The following is a 20,800-nucleotide window of genomic DNA, read 5'->3' as shown; positions in this document are numbered from 1 at the left end:
TGTTCCATGTGAGCTTACCATCAAAAGCACAATTTTGATAAAGCAATGAAAATTAGCATTTTTTTAAAGAATAATTTTGCCTCTTGCTCAGCTGTTCACTCAGAACTCATTCACACATTAGTGTTTCACCCCTGATACCCTGTTGCTTGATGACTGCTAGTCTCAGCTAACTGTGTGAAGTATATTATAAAGTATTGTACAGTATTTGAGTTAAAACTATGATATGAAAGCTCTCTGTGATGACTGATTGGCACATACAGTCAGTACTTGACCCTAGACAAGTGATATGGTCGCTTTTGTACGAGCTTGAGTACCTTAAGCTACCATCCTGTTACTGTACCAAAGCATAAGCCCCACTGAGCTCAATGGGATTTCCTCCTGAGCAAGTATTAGTGCAGTTAAAATGAAAGGGGGGTGCATTAGACATAAATTCCACATTTGTTGATGAAGTGTGGGTGGGCAGTTCATTGGGTTCTGAGCTGCTGCAGTGGAAGATAGACAAAGGAAGTTGGCAGTATAAGCGTCCAAGTGATAATTTCAGGAAGTACTGAATTTGGTGGTGTATATCACTGCAGAAAGAGGGGAAAGAGATGGTAGATGACTCAGACTCCATCCAGTCAAGTATACAAACCCGATTCTACCATATAGGATGAAGGAAAAATTGAGGGTAAAATTTTGCAGTGACAATTTCTTTATTCTGGACTTTGTTTCATTTGACTTTAGGTAAAGAAGCAAAGAAGGATGCATAGTCAGTTGATTCATTTTGATAAGTTTTCATGCAAAAAAATATAGCAGAAAAGGTGAAAATGTAAGCAATTTCCGATTTGGTGGGTTTTAGCTTTTCATGTCCTGAGCACTGAAAGGGAAACAAAGAGTTAACATGTTATCTCTATATTGGCTGTGTGTAAAAAATTGCTGGCTCTCTGCTCAGTTGGTTTGTAACATCTCAACAGGAGATTTGGGGAATTTCCCCCATGTCCTTAAAGACATCGAAAAAGAAAGGCCAGTTCTAGCAGGCAAAAATTGCTCATTTCCTATTGATCCATGCTGTGAGTTGCATAATATTACATATACATTATGTTAACACAACACAAAAATTCTGGATTGCTCTACTTTATATTAAGGCTATTCCATACAAACGTACCTCGGACTTGGGAGTAAGTCATTGAATTCAACAGGCCCCAATTCTGTGCAGGCAGCACAGGATTGCAATGCACATATATGTATACTGCAAACCTTCAGCACACAAACAGCTCTTGGGAAGGCTAACAATTTAATATACAAATAATACAGTCAATCAATAAAAATCAGTAGTATAATAAAGGACAGGAGATATAACACAAACAATCAATCAATGGAGAGAGCAAGTAAAATAACTACAGTGGTTTACACATGGAAGAATATAATACACTGCCTGGCACCAAAAGGGTAAGATATATGTCAGCTGAGATGTCAGATGTCAGCTAGGGGTCCTGTTTGTGAAGGCAGATGAGATGAGTCATATTTGAAGTACTGTACTCCAGATAAATAGTTCAGTATGTGTAAAAAGAAAACCTCAGCCCATCAAGATACTATGCCGTTTTCTCTCTGATGGACTAGTTTACTGAATGCAGGGTGGGTTTTTTGTTTGCTTTCCCATAAAAGACTATTTTATTATGCAGATTGTGACCCCCTTAATCACATTATCTTTGTGACCTGGGAACCACAACAATGTGTCTCCTTCCTGCATTGTAAACGTAATTTCAGGTGACCCTGAAGCCCCAGTTGTGGGGAGTCACCGCTCACAGGAATCCTTCCACCATGTTTTCTTTAATGATTTCCTAGGCTGCCTTTGCAGGTTGGCAACTAGTCACACAAAGACGGCAAGGGAGGACACCCTGTGTAGAATGGATGATGTTTAACCCACATCTTTGATGCCTGGAAATATTTTGTCGTCTGACAAGTCCAGGTTCTGAATGCGGCACTGAATGTGGAGTGAAAAGCTCCACCAGTGCTTCTTAGTCTCTCTCTTCGTTGGCAAGTCTTCTCTTGACAAGCAGGGCATCTTAGCAGCCTCTCAGCCTAACCTACCTCAGCAGGTTGTTGTGGGGATTACATGGGAGTGGGGGGAGAACCATGTGCCCCACATGGATCTCCTTGCAACGAGTAAATACATGTAGAGCAACCTCCCGTCCCTGGAGCGCATAAGGTTCCAGGTTCATTCCCTGCTGCCTCCAGTTTTGAAAGGAGCAAATGCTCTACCAGCCTGAGCAGACGAAACGGAGTTAGGCAGCCACGTTTTGCGCAGCTTGGGCACAAACTTACGCAGGCAAGTCTTAAGCGGCTCCCTCCCCACCATGCAACGTAAACTGCCGAAGTCTCCTTGCTTTTTCCCTTGGGTTGGGGAGGCAAGAACCGCTCCGCTTCTGGCAGAGTCGCCTTCCCTGCTCCCGAGGGCTGGCTCCCCCTTCCCTCACCCTCTTTCCCAGGGATAGCTCAGTCGGTAGACTCTCCATCTCCGGGTCGTGGGTTCGAATCCTCAGGGAGTTGGACTAGATGATCCTGGTGCTCCCTTCCAACTCTACAATTCTAGGATTCTTCCCTGCCGCCGGCCTGAGCGAGTGGCGGACGGGATGAGAACTCGCTTCCGGGCACGCTTGGCGCTCCCTCCGCAGCGCCGCCTGCTACCAGTTGCCGACCCTGGCGGCGGCCGTGCGCTGTCACTACAACGCCGTCTGCTCCCGGGGCCGTCTGCAGCTGCCCGCTCCCCCCCCTCCTCGGCTTTATGCAAATGAGGGCAGAGCTCGGGCTGACGTGAGGAGAGAGGCGGGACGCGCGCGCTGGGGCGGAGTAGCGGCGGGGAGGGAGGGAGCGAGCGAGCGAGCAGCTGCCGGCTTCAGTGCCTGAGACTCGCGGGAAGGGGAAGGAGCTGGTGCTGTCCACTGCTCCGCTGGTGCTGAACCCGGGAATCCCGCCTGCTCGCTCGCTCCGCTCCTCAGCCCTCTTGGCCCCGCCCGCCCCGGAAGGCGTCCCGCCCCCCTCGCTTTCCACTCCGCCCCCCTGGTCAGAAGCAACTTGACCAAGGAGCTTACCGGACGTAAAGGAGGTTTTTTCTCTCTCTCTCAGTCCCGTGCTGTGTTCCTTGATGCTCAACTAAACGTGGACATTTCTTCGGAGTTTTGCCTACCCCAGATTATTGGGATCCTCCTTCCCTCCTCCCCCCCTCTTGGACTTTCCCCCCTCCCCTTTGGTTCCTAAAGCAGAACACCTAAAAAGGAAGAGAATATATATCCACGATCCTTGCGACTAACAGGATATAACATTCTCCCCCTGCTTCCCTTTGGGGACTTTAGTGACTCTTCGATCAGGTAAGAGCGAAGGGGGATCTGGCTTGTGACAAATGCAAGCTCCTTTTGGCATTACCGTGGCTAAGGAAGCGGGTAGAGTTTGGGGGCGATGCCAAGGGACGGGGGAAAGTTGCGAGCCTGTTAGTCCGCAGCTTAATGTAAAGAAGGACGGGGCGGGGAGGGGGGAACGACATTTCGGCGGCTCTGCTCAAGATCATCGTGGGCTTAGTAAACAAGAGATGAATGCAGAATGAAGCCCGGGAGGCGGATGAGGTGGGGTGCTCGTGGCAAAGTTTTCCGCACACGCTTCTTCTGGTCGTGGTCTCGGGGCTTTTGAACAATGTTATTTCGCCTTGGAAGGGGAGATCGAGAGGTGTAAGCAGGCAGATTGATTTCCGTTCTTGTTGTTCTCGGTTTTAATTAAAACGCGTTAAAGAACCTCCTCCGAAGAAACGACGGCGTTAGAGGGCGAGTAGATTTCTCATTGATTCCGACGGGAGAGAAGAAGGGGGCAGAGGGAGGGGGGAGGATGTGAGGTCAGTCTGGGAAGCAGCGAGCAAAGCAGGAATTAGAGAGGATTTGTGGAGGAAATGCCTGATGTGCCCTGCGTGCGTATGTGTAAGAGAGAGATCAGGCGTGATCCTTAGACGTTGTGGAGGATGACGATGATCAAAATCAGCCAGATCTGCCTGATATGAAACTTACGAAACTCGGTTTTACAAAGGACTTGACCCCTCTGTTCCCAAGGTCAGCCCCCAGGATTGAAAGTTCCCAGTTGTCTGTTCCACAGTATTGATTTGGTCAATGTCAGGCCTTCCCTCCAGGCTAGAAGTAGATGCAAATGTCAAGCTCCACTTTAATAGCACAGTAGTATTACGTCTGGTGTTACAGATCCTCTCCTGTTTGGAAAAGAACTGGGGAACGTAGGCAGATGGAAATGTCTCACTTTCCCACCCAAGTTTAACCTTTGGCAAGCCCTTCTCTATTCCAGGGATCTGCTTAGGTGGTTACGATGAGTTGCCAGACTTCTTTCTGTACATAAACGAGAAGAAGCTGGGGGTATTTACTATGTGAGTTAAATGCTGATTCTGGAGTGGAAATTTTATAGCCAATTGGGAGGGAGACGACTGAACTGAAATGGGAAAGCACATTATGTTTCAGCCTGTACTGCATCATGTTGCAGATCACTCCATTATCTGAGAAAATGTTTTTTTCTTTACATTCTAGAACCATAAGATAACAGTGACATTTGCATTATATCTGTTGTCCAGAATTTCCCCTATCAACCTCTCTCTCTCTCTTTAATGTTTGGTCTGGAAAGAATGAGCAGATCAATGGCAGTTATGTTCCAAAGTATCATGAGTATTTCTTTACTTTAAAATTCTTTATTTAAAGTTGAACTGTGATGTTATAGTGAACATCTGCTAAAATAATGCAGAGTTTTTCAGCAATTCAGAAATAGTGGGAGGTAAGATAAGCAACTGTTAGTAGGGAAAAGTTTTGAAAGCTAAACGCCAGTATTATGCTCATTTAATATTTAAATTTTAGCTTGAAAAACGATGAATTCAGTTTCTTCCATTAATCAGTTATTCCCCTTGTTTACTTTAGGAGTAAGTGTAAAACATGCTGTGTTATGATTTACAATCTAATGACTGCACACAAGTCTATTTCCAGGGTATTATATACTTCTATATTAGTGTAAAAAATAAATGAGCATTCTCAAATGATCCCTTTCCTCAATTTGGGTATAAAGGAAGGGGATATGAAATGTCAGGATATCTGTTTTCAAAATATGTGAAGAAAACTATCATTAGTAACTATGGAAATGAAGAAAAGCATTAAGACCTAGTTCTCTTGCAGTGCCAGGATAGACATGCAGAGGGCCTGAGCTTGTAAACATGTTTTTATATAATAATAAATGCATCCATGCAGATATCCTGGTTAAATGTTTCACGTACATATATACAGCTGTGAATGAATATGTCTTTTGCTGTTAATATAGTCCAGAAAATGGTTTACAATCAGAGCTTCCCAAACTTCATGTTGGTGACACAGTTTTTAGACATGCATCATTTTGCAACACAGTAATTCAGTTTTGCAAGCAAACCGGAGGTTAAACTAAGCCCTTATAAAAGCATTCCCCTGACACACCTGCACACTGCGTCCGACACATGTCTGATCTACATTGTAGAAAGTTGTATATATCCAACTTGGAAAGAGAACTTAATATTCTTTGGAATCCCAGAAGGAATGGACTAAGTTACTTCTTCAGTCTCTGCTCCAAGTCTCTTCCTTATGAGAAAATGGTTCCACTGTTGGGACCTCAGCTAGTATAAAGATGGGGAGGGTGTGTGCACCATCTTGAGCTCTTTGGAGAAAAGGTGTGATATGAATATAACAAAATATTAAAAATGCATATTCTTCACATGATAGTTGCAACATCAAGTGATGAGTTGCAAGTGTAAATGGGCCATCACAGATACAACACAGTAATACAACTTGAATTTTGTACCATATCATCTCAAGCATCATGCTTTTCAATAGCCAGTTCACAGCTGCTAGCCACCATGTAGAGCAACCAAGTGATGGGTAATGAAGGCCCCAGTCTTAAACACTTTTTAACTGAATTTAATCCTTTTTGATTAATACAGAATATCCAAGCTTGTGCATTTAGGACTGTAGGCCTTGTTAAAATGGCAATCTTAGAGTACCAACTGATCTCAAATAACATACCTCCCTTGAACAATGGACTTTCTGCAATCTTCAATGCAGTTTTCAACTTCATGATTGGGATCTTCCTTAGCCCTATCAAGTTGTTACAATGTGAGTACAAAGTAGTTGTGTGTGTGTAGCCCTTTCCTCATCACATGGCTCCTTCCAGCAAATATTTAATCTTTCATGGTTCTAAGTTACATAGGAAACCTACATTAGTAGAGGAGAAGTTGGCTTCCCAACATGTGGAAGGTGATATTCCCTGTAATAGGGGTGTGATGATGGTTTCTGAGTCCAATTTAAAGCGCTGGTTCTTTCCTTTAAAGTTCTAAACTGCTAAATGTCTAAATACCGAAATGACTGACCCTTGCCACACCAGCCTGCTTGTGTCCTGAAGCAGGAGAGGCCATGCTTCAGTTGGACCTGCCTGAGTATTTGAGACCTGCAAAGGATACCATGTTGGTGGTTCCATCACTATGTTGAGTCTGCAGGAGCAATGGTACATGAGAGGGTCTTCTTTGTGTGCCCCCTAGGTTGTGGAATGCTCTCCTCTCTAGGATGCATATGGCATCATTGTATATATTTTGACAATAGGCAAAGAGATGCCTTTTTTTGCAGAGGCTCTTGTGAGATGGAAGGTGACATCAGAATATACATTCCATTACACGGCTGTTGTATTTTCTGATTGCTGCTGATTCAGGTTAATTTATGGTCTTGTAATGTTTATGAATTTCATTGTTTGTTGTATTGAGTGGGATGTAACCTACCCTTGGACTCCATGATGGAGGGTGGACTATAAATGTGTGAGTGTGTGTGTGTGTGTGTGTGTGTGTGTGTGTGTGTGTGTGTCAGTCTTTATTAGAAGTGTATTATGTTTCTACAATGGAATGGGCCTTTTCCTTGGAGATACCATATGAAGACCTTTCTATTTCATACAATCGGAATGGACCCTGAGGGCCACTGTTGTTGGTTTTTGGAACTGTATTCAGTTTTTAGCTTTCTTGTCTTGTCTTATTATATTATCTTATGCTGATTTGTTGGTTTTAAATAGTATTTATATTGTGCATGAATTAATTTTATTCATACTTTTGTTCATTGCTCACCGAAAACTTTTTATGAAGGTGGTTAACAAATATTTTTACTGAATGAATGAATGAGCAAATATATATAAACGCTACAGAACATAGGTATCCAGATAGTCAGAATAACACACACTATTACAGTGATAAACTCCTGGCACATCAGGTTATGGGATTGGGCTGACAGGTTGTAATTAGAACATTTTATTGCCACAGAAAGTCAATTTTGTTCCCTTGACCATGTTTAATCATGTCCAATTCGAAGTGCAGTGCCTTGGTCTCATAATTCATGAGAATATGAAGTTTAAAGAGTTAAGTTTGAAGCACAGCTGGCAAAACTGATTGCTTGAAGTGTGTTAAGGTTTACTCTATTTGCATTTGAATTAATGGAAGGTGGTGTCCAGCAGGGTTTTATAGAAGGAGATTCTAAAGTGTTTGGCATGTGGTGATGTACTTGAGAAGTACTTGAACACACTAAATTGAGTATGATTCAAGGTTGTTTGTTAGCAGAGTTGAAGAGCTTTTAAAAAAGTAATGTGGTCATTTCATAGAGCAAGGTGTATAAAATTTTCATTTGTATGGGTGATAATTGTAGACTGAAGACTGAAATGTTTTCATTGTTACTGAACTTCCATGATCTCTTTAAATAATAAAGAACATAGGCAATGATCATTGACCTAGAAAAGCACATTAAAAATTAAAATTATTTGTTGGAATGCTTGGATGATGAAATCAGCACATCATCATGACTTCATTTCATGCAGGACCCATAAGGTTTCACATTTTCCTACATGGAAGCAATTTTGAATAATCAAGGCTAATTGTAAAGGTTTAACCATATCTGGAAAAGTTGTTCTGCAAACTTTGGGGTGGTTCCATACACAATTGCTGCAAATTTACTAGTGTTCTCCTCTGTAGCTTACCAATGGGTGAACCGTGTCCTGAGGCTGGGATGGTATAGAAGTGGACCTAAGGACTCCTGCTGAGTGAGGTGACTTATGAGTCATCTGAGTTCTCCTCAAGCCAACACTAGAACCTAGATGCAGGGGCCATGTCATAGGCATTTATAATTCATTTCATTGCCAGGGGTGGGGCAACTCCAGGCACACATTCCTTGTCACAATCAGCTGCCCGCCACACAATACATGAATAGGTAACCTTCATGTGCTTATTGGAGCCCCTGGACCTGCAAATGATTTCTGGGTCAGTATTTATTTATTTTTTTATGCATACAATTAATTTATGTGTGGCCACCTTTCTTTGTACAGTGTTACCTCGGGTTAAGTACTTAATTCGTTCCGGAGGCCCGTTCTTAACCTGAAACTGTTCTTAACCTGAAGCACCCCTTTAGCTAATGGGGCCTCCTGCTGCCGCTGCACCGCCAGAGCAGGATTTCTGTTCTCACCCTGAAGCAAAGTTCTTAACCTGAAGCATTATTTCTGGGTTAGCGGAGTCTGTAACCTGAAGCGTATGTAACCTAAAGCATATGTAACCCGAGGTACCACTGTATTGGTTTTGAAAAGATTGTCTTCAGGAGTAGCAAAACAACATGTTCACCATGGCCATTGTCAGTGATATATATGTTGTTGTTTTTACAGAAAATCGTGGTGTATGAAACAGTTCTTAAGCTTATGCCTGCGGATTGAAGTCATGAATGGACTAGTACAGGTTCATCAGACTCTACTGAGCATTATCCAATTCATGCTGACAGTGGCATGGTGTGGGGGGCCCCTCAAGGGTAGTTGCCCCAGACATGAAATTGTTAGGGGAAGAAAATTTAAACACCTGGTGCTGCCTCAATACAACTGTGCACATCCATTGCTGGGCTGCACCTCAGTGTGAACCAGGAAGTGACCTCTGCAGATAACAAAATGGCTCTTCTTTTCTTATCTCTGCAGTTGCAATCTCCTGAGTGACATGGATTTCATTAGGCAGCTGAATGTGCACGTGTAGTCCTGTCTGTATCCCTCCCACCCACCCCCTCTGCAAGTTCGGGCTCTGGCAACCCATGCTGTGCCACTGCATACTGATAAATCTTTGTCTTATTAGTTTCTTCATACCAAGGCCTTACTCTCCATCAAATAGCTGAGGAGCTGGAAGCATAGGGATAAGAAAAATCAAGTTGTCCCCCCCCCCCAAGAAAGCTCGAGAACTAACATTTTGGTAGAATGGTTATATTTATTGAAAAGAGGATGACCACTTGTCAGAGTGGCCCTAAATTGGTCAGTGCCTTGAGTTGCCTTTTTGCCCCTTAGGAAATTCCTGTGGAGTTTCCTTCAGGTTAAAGTGTGTGTGTAGCAAATTTGCCACTGTTAAAGGTGGAATTACCCATATGGAAATTTAGAAAATAATTTTAAAGAAGAATCTTTAGCTCAGTAAAGGAATGCATTATTTGCAGATGAAGGTGCAGATCCAAGCTGGTTTTCATGATCATTGGAAACATGGCAGCAAGCTGGAAATCTCTGTACCTTTACACTAGTGTTAGAAACTGGGATAGAAAAGCTAAGAGACAAATGGCTCCTAGGACCTGAGTTCTGGGCGCCAAAACAGAATGTCTAGTCATCATTTGAGGTGCTTACAAATGCAGAAACTTTAGGTGCGAAATGTGCCTGACGCTCTGCTAATTTCAAACCCTGCTTTACATATAAGTAAGCAAAACAGGCATCTCCATGCCCAGGCTTGTACTTTAAGCACTGACAACATTTAAGATGTTGCTGTAAAAAATGCAGAAAGATAATAATTTGCATGGTAGAACCTTCAAATGTTGCGCATAGCAATTATAGACAGGTTCCTAGCAAATAAACAACAAACTTCATAGTTAAATTACTTAATCTACTTTTTCTAATAGTAACTTTAGTGAAAAGATATCAAATACCAGAGCAGGCGAATGTCTCTAACAGAGATCTTGAAAATGTGGGGCTGAAAGCCCTCTTTTTACTGCCAGTAAAATATAGCTGTACTGGTTATGGGCAAAACAGACCATTGGTCTGACTAGGCATAAGAGCACTGTTCCGACTTCAAGGAATAGATAAATAAGAAAGTAAAGTATTGCCAGAAGGATGTGTGCTATAATGTACCATTCATTTCTCCCCCATTTGCCCTTCTCACATTACAAAAGACATTCAACTCAATTTAAAAGCAATACATTTAAAAACCACGAATGTACTTTTTATGCAACCTATAATTAACTGTGAGCCTTCACTGCCATTTGATTCTATTGAAAATAATTACTTAGCAGGACTGAATTGTGAACAAAGTAATCAGAGGTGGAGGTTTAAAAATTTCAAACACATTTCTGCAAAAATAGAAAGACTCCTGTGCACAGAAATAATAGTTCATTATTGAGGTTGCATGTGGACGACTACTCCCCACGCCCTATGGCACAGTCACTTGTGCAACCACTGGCTAGAGCAGGGGCAACCAGTGTGGTATCCTCCAGGTGTTGTTGGACTACAATTCCCATCATCCTTGACCACTGGTCAGGATGGTCAATCAATGGCTCAGGCTAGTGGGAGTTGGAGTGCAACAACATATGGAGGACACAACTTTGGCGATTCGTAAATCAAAAGGATTATCATGAAACTAAAAAAGTCCAAAGGACAATCTACTTTTCTACAAAGTATGAATAAAATAAGGTTCATGAATAGGTGGTGGGGTCTTTCATGTATTGTTCAGCTTTGTGCAATTCTGTTTCACAGAGACTGAAAATAACCCTGCATTATGGGGGAGAAATATCTAACCATCTGAATCTACTCTAGATTTAAAAATGTTGTCCTTTAGATTAATTATTTGCACAGTACATGTCCATCCCCCCCCCCAATTAATCTCTTTGAATCAATGTGATACATTGGGTATTTGATTGGACAGACCAAGCTAGCACACAGTTATTATGCATCAGAATGGAATATCTATATATGTATCATTCCTAGTATATGTTATAATTATCCAGCACACAACTGTGCATATGTATATTTTGTGCAGATATTTGAGATCAGCTGTTGTATGAATTGTTCTCCAAGAGGGCGAGCTCACCAGTCAGATCATGTACTGTATAAAGGAAGTGTGAAAAGTGCAACTGAGGTATCAATACAGTTGTTTTTTAGGGTTTGCTTCCTATGTGTACCTGAGGCTTCTTAGAACAGTGGCATAATATGAGAGGTGAGTAGGGTAGAAGCTGTAGGCTTGGTGCCATAGACATGGAAGGAAAACTGCTTCATCTTTCCAAGGCTTATGTTCCTGTGGATTTGCCCTTGTACTCTAGCAAGAGGACTGCTGTCTTTTCTTCTTGGGCGTTGCATTTTTAAAAACGATTTTTGCATCTCACTATTTGCTTTCGTTTCTCAGTAGTTAACTGCCTTGTTGTTTATTTTTAATTGTTGAGGCTTCTACTTAAGAGACAGACTCTCAAAGATCCCAATGGAATAGGTCCTAGGCGACTCCCTTGTTTTCATGAAAGATGATGTAACATCAACTCCAGAGACCAAAAGTCTGACAAAACAAAAGGTGAATTGTGGGAGGATAAGAAAAAAAAATACAATTTCCAGACTATGAAGACTCCCATAGGTCTTTGCACAAGGCACTTCCTCCCTCAGTATCCTCACCTTTCCAAAATGAATGGAAAGTTTGTCATGATGTGCCAAAAGAGATTTCAGAAATTGGAGGTTATACTTTCTAGCCCCTCCTGCATTTATTACTTAAAATTGATTTCTGGGTCCCTGTCTCCACCTTCTGCAGGTCAGTTGAGGGAAGATTCATTAATACTAGAGAAGGATGGGAGAGCAGGAGATGTTCAGAGAAGAGGTCAAATGCATTTACTTCTCAAAAATTGCCTAATGCTCTGCAATTCACATAAGAGTTTTGCTATCTCATTGTCTTAGCATGACATGAAAATTGTGTGGCAGTTAGCCTATGGACCCTGTACTGGCTTCTTGGCTCAACCTAGCAGATCTCTGGGACCATCCTCGCATCTTTTGACTGAAAGGCTGTAGAACCTGAAGCTGACCTTGATCGCCACCCTATTCCTTCCATACCATCATTGCATTCCATTTGCACCACTTTTCTCATTTTCTCAAAAAGTCAGTCAGTCTGTTGAAGTCCATCTAGGTGGGCAGCCTCCTTTGTGATAATCATGTACTTTGTTTCCCCGCATTGTGTCCTCCCCATTCTCTGCAAACTGTGAAAATTCTCATGTATCTACGTATTTCCCTAATCCTTTGTCCTTCATAAAGCAGGACATAAGCACTAGTTTGGAGTGGAATGGTCTTCCTTATCTTGCCTTCCATTCACCCTTATGCAACAATGATCTCTGAGCCCTCTAATTTTGCCAGTGCTGTTATAGGTGGCATACTGATTCACAGCTACTGCAGCTTTAGGCACAGTTGTAACAAATAACTTAAAAGTGAAAGATTCTTTATCCCTGTACTAATCTCCTGACTCATAAAGTCCGCAGCCAGATGTTTGTTGTCTTTTTATTTATTTTTTTAAAAAAACTCACATAAAGCAATCCACAGGGTATTTGCAGATAGGTCATATAGGCTAACGTATTTTTCCCCCCTTCAAAAAAGGTCTTCACCAGCGACAATGGAGTTCTGAAATATTAATCCTTAGACTCTTGGTCGTCCACTGCTCCTGTAATCCATTAGAATTACATTAAAATTCCTGCTCCATTTGACTACTCAGTAAGTGGTAATCTGGTGGTTACAATGAAAGGGAAAATTTGTATGGTTTTCCTATTGCTAGTTTTGATAGTGTGTGTATATTTCCTTATTGCTGGTTTTGCTAGACAAATCTATTCTGGTAAATGCTATGTTTAATATTAATGTGTGGGGCGATTTATTTATTTACCTGGGACATTAGGACCCAAATAATATAAATTATGTTTAATCCTTGTGTTGTGCTAAGCAGTGCCTGGATCGCTGACATTGTCTCCACTGAATTTGTTGTTTGGTGTTCCCTAGCTGCTACCAGAATGTAATTCAGAGAATTATTACCAGGGAGAAATAATTGAGTGTCTTGTATTTTCATGATCCTTTTGCCTTCAGCAGGGAGGGATGGTAGTGTTATAGGCACCTTACAGCTTTCATCTAAAGCTTTATCTGAGCTCCTTATGCACCTGAAATTAAAAAGTGGCACCCCTGTAGGCCAATAAACCTGTGGATTAATATATTTGTGCCCTTTTACATATTTTTATTTCTTGGTCTATATTACCTGCTGCTCAGGGCTCATAGCTAGTAAATTTCCTTTTGCATATGGACATTAAAAAAAGAGGTTTGTGTGATATATTCGTTACTGCAGTCTGACAGCTTTCTTTCTAAAATTATGGGATTTTGAAACCCTACAGCACCATACAAAATTAGTTTACCAGGTTGAGAAGGGCTGCTACATCAGCTTTGTGGCAGGTAGGTTGCTGTTGCTGACCAGGTGGAAAAGGGGCAAGATGGCAGGAAGGTTGCTGCAGTGCAAATTATTATTATTATTATTATTATTATTATTATTATTATTATTATTATTTCTTTATTGGTTTCCCCAGCCACTCTGGGTGGCTTCCAACAAAATATTAAAAATACATTAAAAACATCAGTCAGATGTCTTCTAAAAGTCAGATAGTTGTTTATTTCCTTGACATCTGATGGCATTCCACAGGGCAGGTGCCACTACTGAGAAGGCCCTCTGCCTGGTTCCCTGTAACCTCACTTCTTGGAGGGAGGGAACCACCAGAAGGCCCTCGGAGCTGGACTTCAGTGTCTGGGCAGAACAATGGGGGTGAAGATGCTCCTTCAGGTATACTGGACCAAGGCCATTTAGGGCTTTAAAGGTCAGCACCAACACTTTGAATTGTGCTCGGAAATGTACTGGGAGCCAATGTAAGTCTTTCAAGACCGGTATTATGTGGTCTTGGCGGCCGCTCCCAGTCACCAGTCTAGCTGCCGCATTCTGGATTAGTTGTAGTTTCTGGATCACTTTCAAAGGTAGCCCCACATAGAGCGCATTGCAGTAGTCCAAGCGAGACATGCACTGGCAGAGCCCATTGGTGGGCCTGCAGGTACATTTTCAACCTGCCTACCTCCCAGCTGTTTTGCCTCCCCCCACCTTTCGTAAGCAACAACAACCCACCTGCCTGGACATTAGCCAAGATGTTTCACCCCATTCAGAAAGATAATTTGCCTACTGGATTCTGCTGCCCTTGAATATTTTAGTGTGCATGTGTCTAGAAATGTAGCACTCCCAGTCCAAAGTACTTTGGAAACTCAGATGCAGCTCCCCAGGCAGTGACTTCTCCATCAGCTCTATGAAGAAGACAGCTCCACTTCTGCCCCCTTTTGTGAACTCATACATGCTCACAATGAATTGCTGGATTTGGGCAAATAACTTTTCAAAATATTTCTAATTGATATTCAATGAACAGTGTAAGATGCATATCTAAATTTGATCATCCTTGGCATTTTTAGTGAAACATTGATGTGATTGAAAATCCTTTGGCACACCCATCATGGCTGGGTAAAAAGGTAAAGGTAAAGGGACCCCAAACCATTAGGCCCAATCGTGGCCGACTCTTGGGTTGCGGCGCTCATCTCGCTTTATTGGCCGAGGGAGCCAGCGTACAGCTGGTCATGTGGTCAGCATGACTAAGCCACTTCTGGCGAACCAGAGCAGCGCATGGAAACGCCGTTTACCTTCCCGCTGGAGTGGTACCTATTTATCTACTTGCACTTTTATGTACTTTCGAACTGCTAGGTTGGCAGGAGCTGGGACCGAGCAATGGGAGCTCACCCCGTCGCAGGTATTCAAACCGCCGACCTTCTGATTGGCAAGTCCTAGGCTCTGTGGTTTAACCCACAGTGCCACCCATATCCCATCATGGCTGGGTAGCATAATGAGCCAAGGAAAGCATTGGCTCCCTTAGCAAAGTTTCCTTTAGTCAAATGTGAGAATATCAGCAGCATCATTCTGCTCTGCTTTGTCAACCCTGGCCAAATTGTTAGTATAACTGAATAGCACTGTGGTCAAAACTTGGATTATAAGACAACACAGTGGAACAATGCTCAAAGCTAAAAGCCATACCCCAGTCCCTAAGCTCTGCATCTGTATGGTTCAAAAGTAAGGCTAATGTTGAGAGAAACTTTGAGCACTGAAAAGTTGGGCTTATATTGTGAGCTTATTTAAGTCTAAAATTGTAGGTATACATTTCTTTTTCAGCTTAAAAGCAACTAAGAACTATGGCTGATATCCAAAGTGCTACTCTTTGACATTCTCTGTCTTTGAACAGCAGGCCCTTGCGCTATATCACAGATTGCTCTTGAAATATCCCTTGGTTAACAAAAAAAAAAAAAAAAAAAGCCCAAGTCTCCATTGGGAGCACAGAATTAGCTGCACTGTTGTTTGGTTCTTATTTCTTAAAAATAAATTTCACTAAATTAACTTCCTCAATTTTTTTAATGTATTTTAAAAATACACACATTTTCCATGCTTACCAACAGACCGGTGAATGCTTCTCTTACAAGTTTAATTTTAACAGGCCCACACTTAGGCTGGTCTGTTTATTCAAAAGGGGAAAGTATGAAAAGTGTGAAAAAAAGTATGAAAAGTGGAAACGTTTTTTTCACCCACTTCAAGGATGTGACACAATCTATAAATCACTGCTGCAATGTGGCCCTGTGTTCAGATCAATACAGGTCAAATGCAGATCAAATTCAGGTCAAATGTACTTAGTGGAGTCTCACTTGGTAGACAGGCCCAGTAGGATTTCCATGAAGAAAAAATTAGATAGCTCCTGCTATCAGATGTATTTTTGGAGAGATTGCAACATAATTCCCCCTACTGCCACTATCATCTTCATGAGAGCAATTATTATTTGTTACATTTCTTCACCACTTACTACACAAAGTGTCCTGAAGCGACCTACAATTTTTTTTTAAAAAAGAAAAGAAAACCCTATACAGTTCTGTGTAAATCTGTCAGGGATGTATCCCTTCAGCCCCCTGGGTATGTTTATAGCCACAGTAAAGAACTGGGAGAAGATAACTCTCCTTGCTAAGTGAGCCTTGGGTATAGGAACATAACACTAATATAACATCTTCATCAAAATGCACATGTCAGGGCACAGCGCTGTCTTCAGCATATGTGCCACCAGGGTGCAAAGATCCACCCAGCGTCCCCAAATTTAGTTTAGCCCCCAAATTAACTTTTATTATGCCTATGTCAGACACCACGCCTTAGCTCTTGTTTACAAAAGACGGGAGGGAAAATATACAAACTTTTTATTTGCTCATTTATTTACAATACACCACCACCACACTTAAAGTTACAAGTATTGTTTAGGAACCTACTTAGGAGAAACATCAGTCGTGTCAAAGGTGCCGCTGACCCTGCTGCCGTGTAGCAGCTCAATACAATACGTAACATAATATTTTGATGTAAGAGTTAATTTTGTGTGCACGGCGCTATTGAGAATGACAAGCGCCGTCGTTGAGTCTGACAAGCGCCACCATTGTGAATGATGTCACAAGCATCTTTGGTAAATGAGTGCCAAAGTCGAAAGTCCTTTAGTGAAACAGGTATACATTTCGGTAATACCTAGGTATTTTGTTTTTCTAGTTTGATCAAAGTTATTTATTATTTCATAACAGGTAGATAGTTAAGAGCTTAGGTGGCTTCAGCAGCGGGCGCCTGGTGCCCCCCAGAATTCAGCGCCCGGGTGCCCCGCACCCCTGGGTAAAGACGGCCCTGTCAGGGCAGTCCTACCTCTGTAAGGACATAGCAAGGCAAATGATGCACAAGGAGTGTCCTTAACTCAATAATGCCCCAGTGTACACATCTTATATTTCATGACCAGCCCTTTCTAAATGCCAAAACCAAATTAGTGAAGCGCCACTCCCAGTTAGAAGTCCCTGTAGTGTGAAAAAGAGGGTTCCAAACAGCCAACCAAGGAGTCCCTCCACAAATTCCTACTTAGCCTCTTGAAAAGGTAACTAACAGAGCCCCCACTGCTGTAGGGATGGTGCCACAAAGAGAGTGTGAGGCAGAGCTGGCTTAAATAGCTAGCTACCAGCGTCTTCCCCATGTGGTTCTCCTACTTCACCCCTTCCTTCAGGAGTAAATCTCCCGAGACTTGTTTAAGCAAGGGCAGATGTAGGCAAACTCTCCTCTGCCTCTAGATAGGGAGCCACAATACAGAAGTTTTAAACAACATCAAAGGAATAATACAACATTATTTACTAAAAGCAAATGTTATAAAAAGGAGAAATCTTACTCTGCCGCATTAAAAATGAATATCACAGCATCATTTATTGCAAGTGCTCATCCTGCAATATGATAAAAAGGATGACTCTTACCCCACCCTACTAAAAGATGAGCACCACAACAGTCTGGGGTATCATGCTACCATATGTTCCCAATTAAAAACCAAGTGCCTGCATAAAGAGGAACGCCTTTGCCTGGCGCCTAAAAGTTTATAATGATGGCACCAGGCACATCTCCCCAGAGAGAGCATTTAGGAACAATTAAGCTCTCAGAATATTTATGTGCTTTGAATACTCAGCTTGTTTGTCACCAGTATTCATGAATTTGTTATTGCTTTTGACAAGCCTCTAAGATGCAGTATGAGATTAGTAGTTTTGTTTGTACCACAGCTGTCCTAATAGCAACCTTAGTGTTAAAGGACTTGAGTTTCCATGCTCCTGGTACACCCCCTGCCCATCCACTAATCACATACATTATTTCCCCCACGAGTTTTCTAGCCTTTAAATTTCATACTATTTGCTTAATTTGGTATCCTTGAAATCATATTTGTGATTCATTGTGGTGATTATGAGTTGAAGCCGATGTGTCTATGTGTACAAAAATTATTCCTTCTATCCATTCTATCTGTTATTCCTTGCCAGCTGAGAACATTTTAATTTATTTATACATATTTATTCAAAATATTTCCAACTCGTCCTTCAGATTTGGATTTTCAAGGCAGCTTACAAAAACATATTAAAGCCATAGACATAGTAATACCATAGTAACAAATTCCAAGGGAGGGAGGGAGGGAGATTTCCCATAATTCTCATGTCTAGGATGGTGCTTTTGCAGCCTTCTAGGTGCCCCAGGGGTGGAAGGACCCTTTTGCCACAGTTGATGCCCCTGTCTCTTGGTGAGTTCTGGAGAAGGGAAAAGGGTAGTGAGCCTTGGGCAGGAGTAGCTCACTAAGTGGCATGGAGCCACATCAATAACCTCCCAGCAGGAGTGGCACTCCTGCTTTTTAGGAAGGGTGATGCATTGGCGATGGCAGGGCTTCCTGGGCATGCTGGATTGTGGGAGCAATGATGGTGTATTCAATTTCTATCCTCTTGCTACTCCCAAAGGAGTCCAGTGCAGCAAACACTGAGGAGTTAAAACAATGCAATTTCAAACAAAACAAAACAAAATCATATTTAGAAACAATTTTAAAATGAACTAAAAACATGTCATATGTGGCATTTGGTGGATTAGCATTCTATGGCTTTTAAAATGTGTTTGTTAGAGGGGGTTTGTTGATTTGTTTTTGCTTTTTTGTGCATAATGTAATTTGTGTTCTCATTTTGTATTGTATGCTGTGATCTGCCCTGTGATCCTAGTGCGAAGGAATGCAAATTCAATAAAAAACAAAACAATACATAATTAAAATGTTTTTAAATGACCATATACCCTCCACTGCCTGGCTCCACTGGTGTGTCCACAAAGCACCAGCTTCACTGCCAGCTGGGGCCTCACAATAAGTGACAATGATGTTGCTGTCAGGAGGCTATTGCTGCAACTCTGTCCCACTGGGCAAACCACTGCTGGTGGGTGGGGGCTTTAGTCATTCAAAGCAACAAGGAGGTGTCATAGAGAAGGAAGCAGGAATACTCTCATTAACATCATCAGGAGTAGAACATGGTTTCAAATTCTGGAATTGGACAACAAACTGTCTCCCCTAATTCTGAAGAAACCAGGTAGTTCACCCAGCGCCGCAGAAAGCAACCAAATAATTTAAATACAAACTAACTTGCATGATAAATTATGGAAATGAAAGGATGCCCTGACAACATTCTATGAACACTAATAAAGCTGTTCATTATCAAATAAGCGAGGGGAGTCTGAATATTTCAGTTTCTCTACTGAACATGGCAAATGCGCCTTGGCAACAGGACAATTTATTTCAGGAAATATCAGCAATATCCGTAAAGGGATACAGTTCCTGAAATATTCTCTCACTATAACAGGTACACAGAAATCTGCACTATCCTTTATGAAGTCTCAAAAGAAAACATTCTCAGCAGTTACATCTATATGAGATTATTACATAATTTGACTTCAATCCATAGAGTGTACATGAAACAACAGGGGCGATCGATACAAAGCTTTCTACATTGCCCTAAACCTCATTTTTTGGGGCGGGGGGGGGGAGAGGGATGTGTATGGAACCTGAATCCAACCTTCTGTTCTCCTTGAACACCTAATTCTGGAGGGGGTTGACTATTGACATGGGAAGACAACGTTCACACATGGCATCCTTTTACACATGGGGCTAGCCATCCGGCTAGAGATGTATTTACAGAAGTCTGCTTCCCTGTCCATCTAATTCCTAGAGGACTTGGTGTTCTCAAGCTGCCATGCCTAATCCATTTGTAAGCACAATCACACATAAGCTTAGATAATGCTGTCAGGAAACCTTGTTGACTAAAATGTGGTATTGGATATACAATTGCTGGACAAACCAAACGCTTAAAATTAAAGAAAAAATATATTTGAAGCACAGCAATATGATAGTAAGTAAGAGGTGTCATGATAGAAGTATATAATATTATGCATGGCATGGAGAAAATGGAGGGAAGAGAAAAGCTTTTCTCCCTCATAACACTAAGATTCATGGGAATCCAATGAAGATATTGGAAGATTTGGGACAGATAAAATAAAGTACTTCTTCATGCAGCACTGTGGGAACTCCCTCCCTGAGAAGGCAGTGAAGGCCAACAACTTAGATTGGCTTTAAAACAGGCATAAGCAAACTCAGCCCTCCAGATGTTTTAGGACTACAACTCCCATAATCCTTAGCTAACAGGACCAGTGGTCAGTGATGATGGGAGTTGTAGTCCCAAAACATCTGGAGGGCCGAGTTTGCCTATGCCTGCTTTAAAAGACAATTAGACAAATTTGTGGAGGAGAGGGCTCTCAATGACTACTAGCTGTGATGGCTATGCCCTACTTTCACTGTTGGAGGCAGCAGTGCTTTTGAATGCCAGTTGCTGGAAACCATGGGAGGGGAGAGTGCTCTTGGGCTCATGTTCTGTTCCCTGGTTTCCAACAGGCATCTGACTGACTGCTAGGAGTAGAGGATACTGGACCATTGTATTGATCCAGCAGGCTATACTTATGTTGTTATGCATTTGTCTGCATTCAGGGTACATTCCCCTGGCAAGACATTTTCCTAGGGTGGTTTGATCCAAGGAACTTGGACGCTCTTTGAAATCCAAGGATCTGTTTTCAGCCAAGTAAATCAATAAATGTTGCAACTAGGCAACTTTGAAATAGTTCACATTAGGAAGCTTATCATACTCATTTTCAGATAATAAGCCAAATGAGCTAATATACTTGAGTACATACAGTGGTGTTCCTTCCTTGTTTCCAGGTTGCGTTTACTGTGCCAAGCTATTTATTTCCAAATGCAAGAGAAATGTTTCA

The 20,800-nt window shown here is 42.0% G+C and overlaps 1 protein-coding gene across 4 annotated transcripts in view; it reads left to right on the top strand.

Moving 5' to 3' along the window:
* The first annotated feature begins 2,879 nt into the window (after positions 1–2,879).
* FSTL5 (follistatin like 5) overlaps positions 2,880–20,800 on the top strand; it is a 322,690-nt gene continuing 304,769 nt past the window's right edge. For all 4 annotated transcript variants that reach the window (XM_083520282.1, XM_083520280.1, XM_083520281.1 and 1 more), the window contains exon 1: positions 2,880–3,347. The gene's annotated coding sequence lies outside the window, so the exon portion shown is untranslated. The remainder of the gene's footprint in view (positions 3,348–20,800) is intronic.

This window comes from Podarcis liolepis, assembly GCF_965112155.1.
Source record: "Podarcis liolepis genome assembly, chromosome: 9".
Classification (NCBI taxonomy): Eukaryota; Metazoa; Chordata; class Lepidosauria; order Squamata; family Lacertidae; genus Podarcis; species Podarcis liolepis.
Note: the sequence above shows the minus strand (reverse complement) of the source record. Positions and strands in the feature narration are given on the sequence as shown.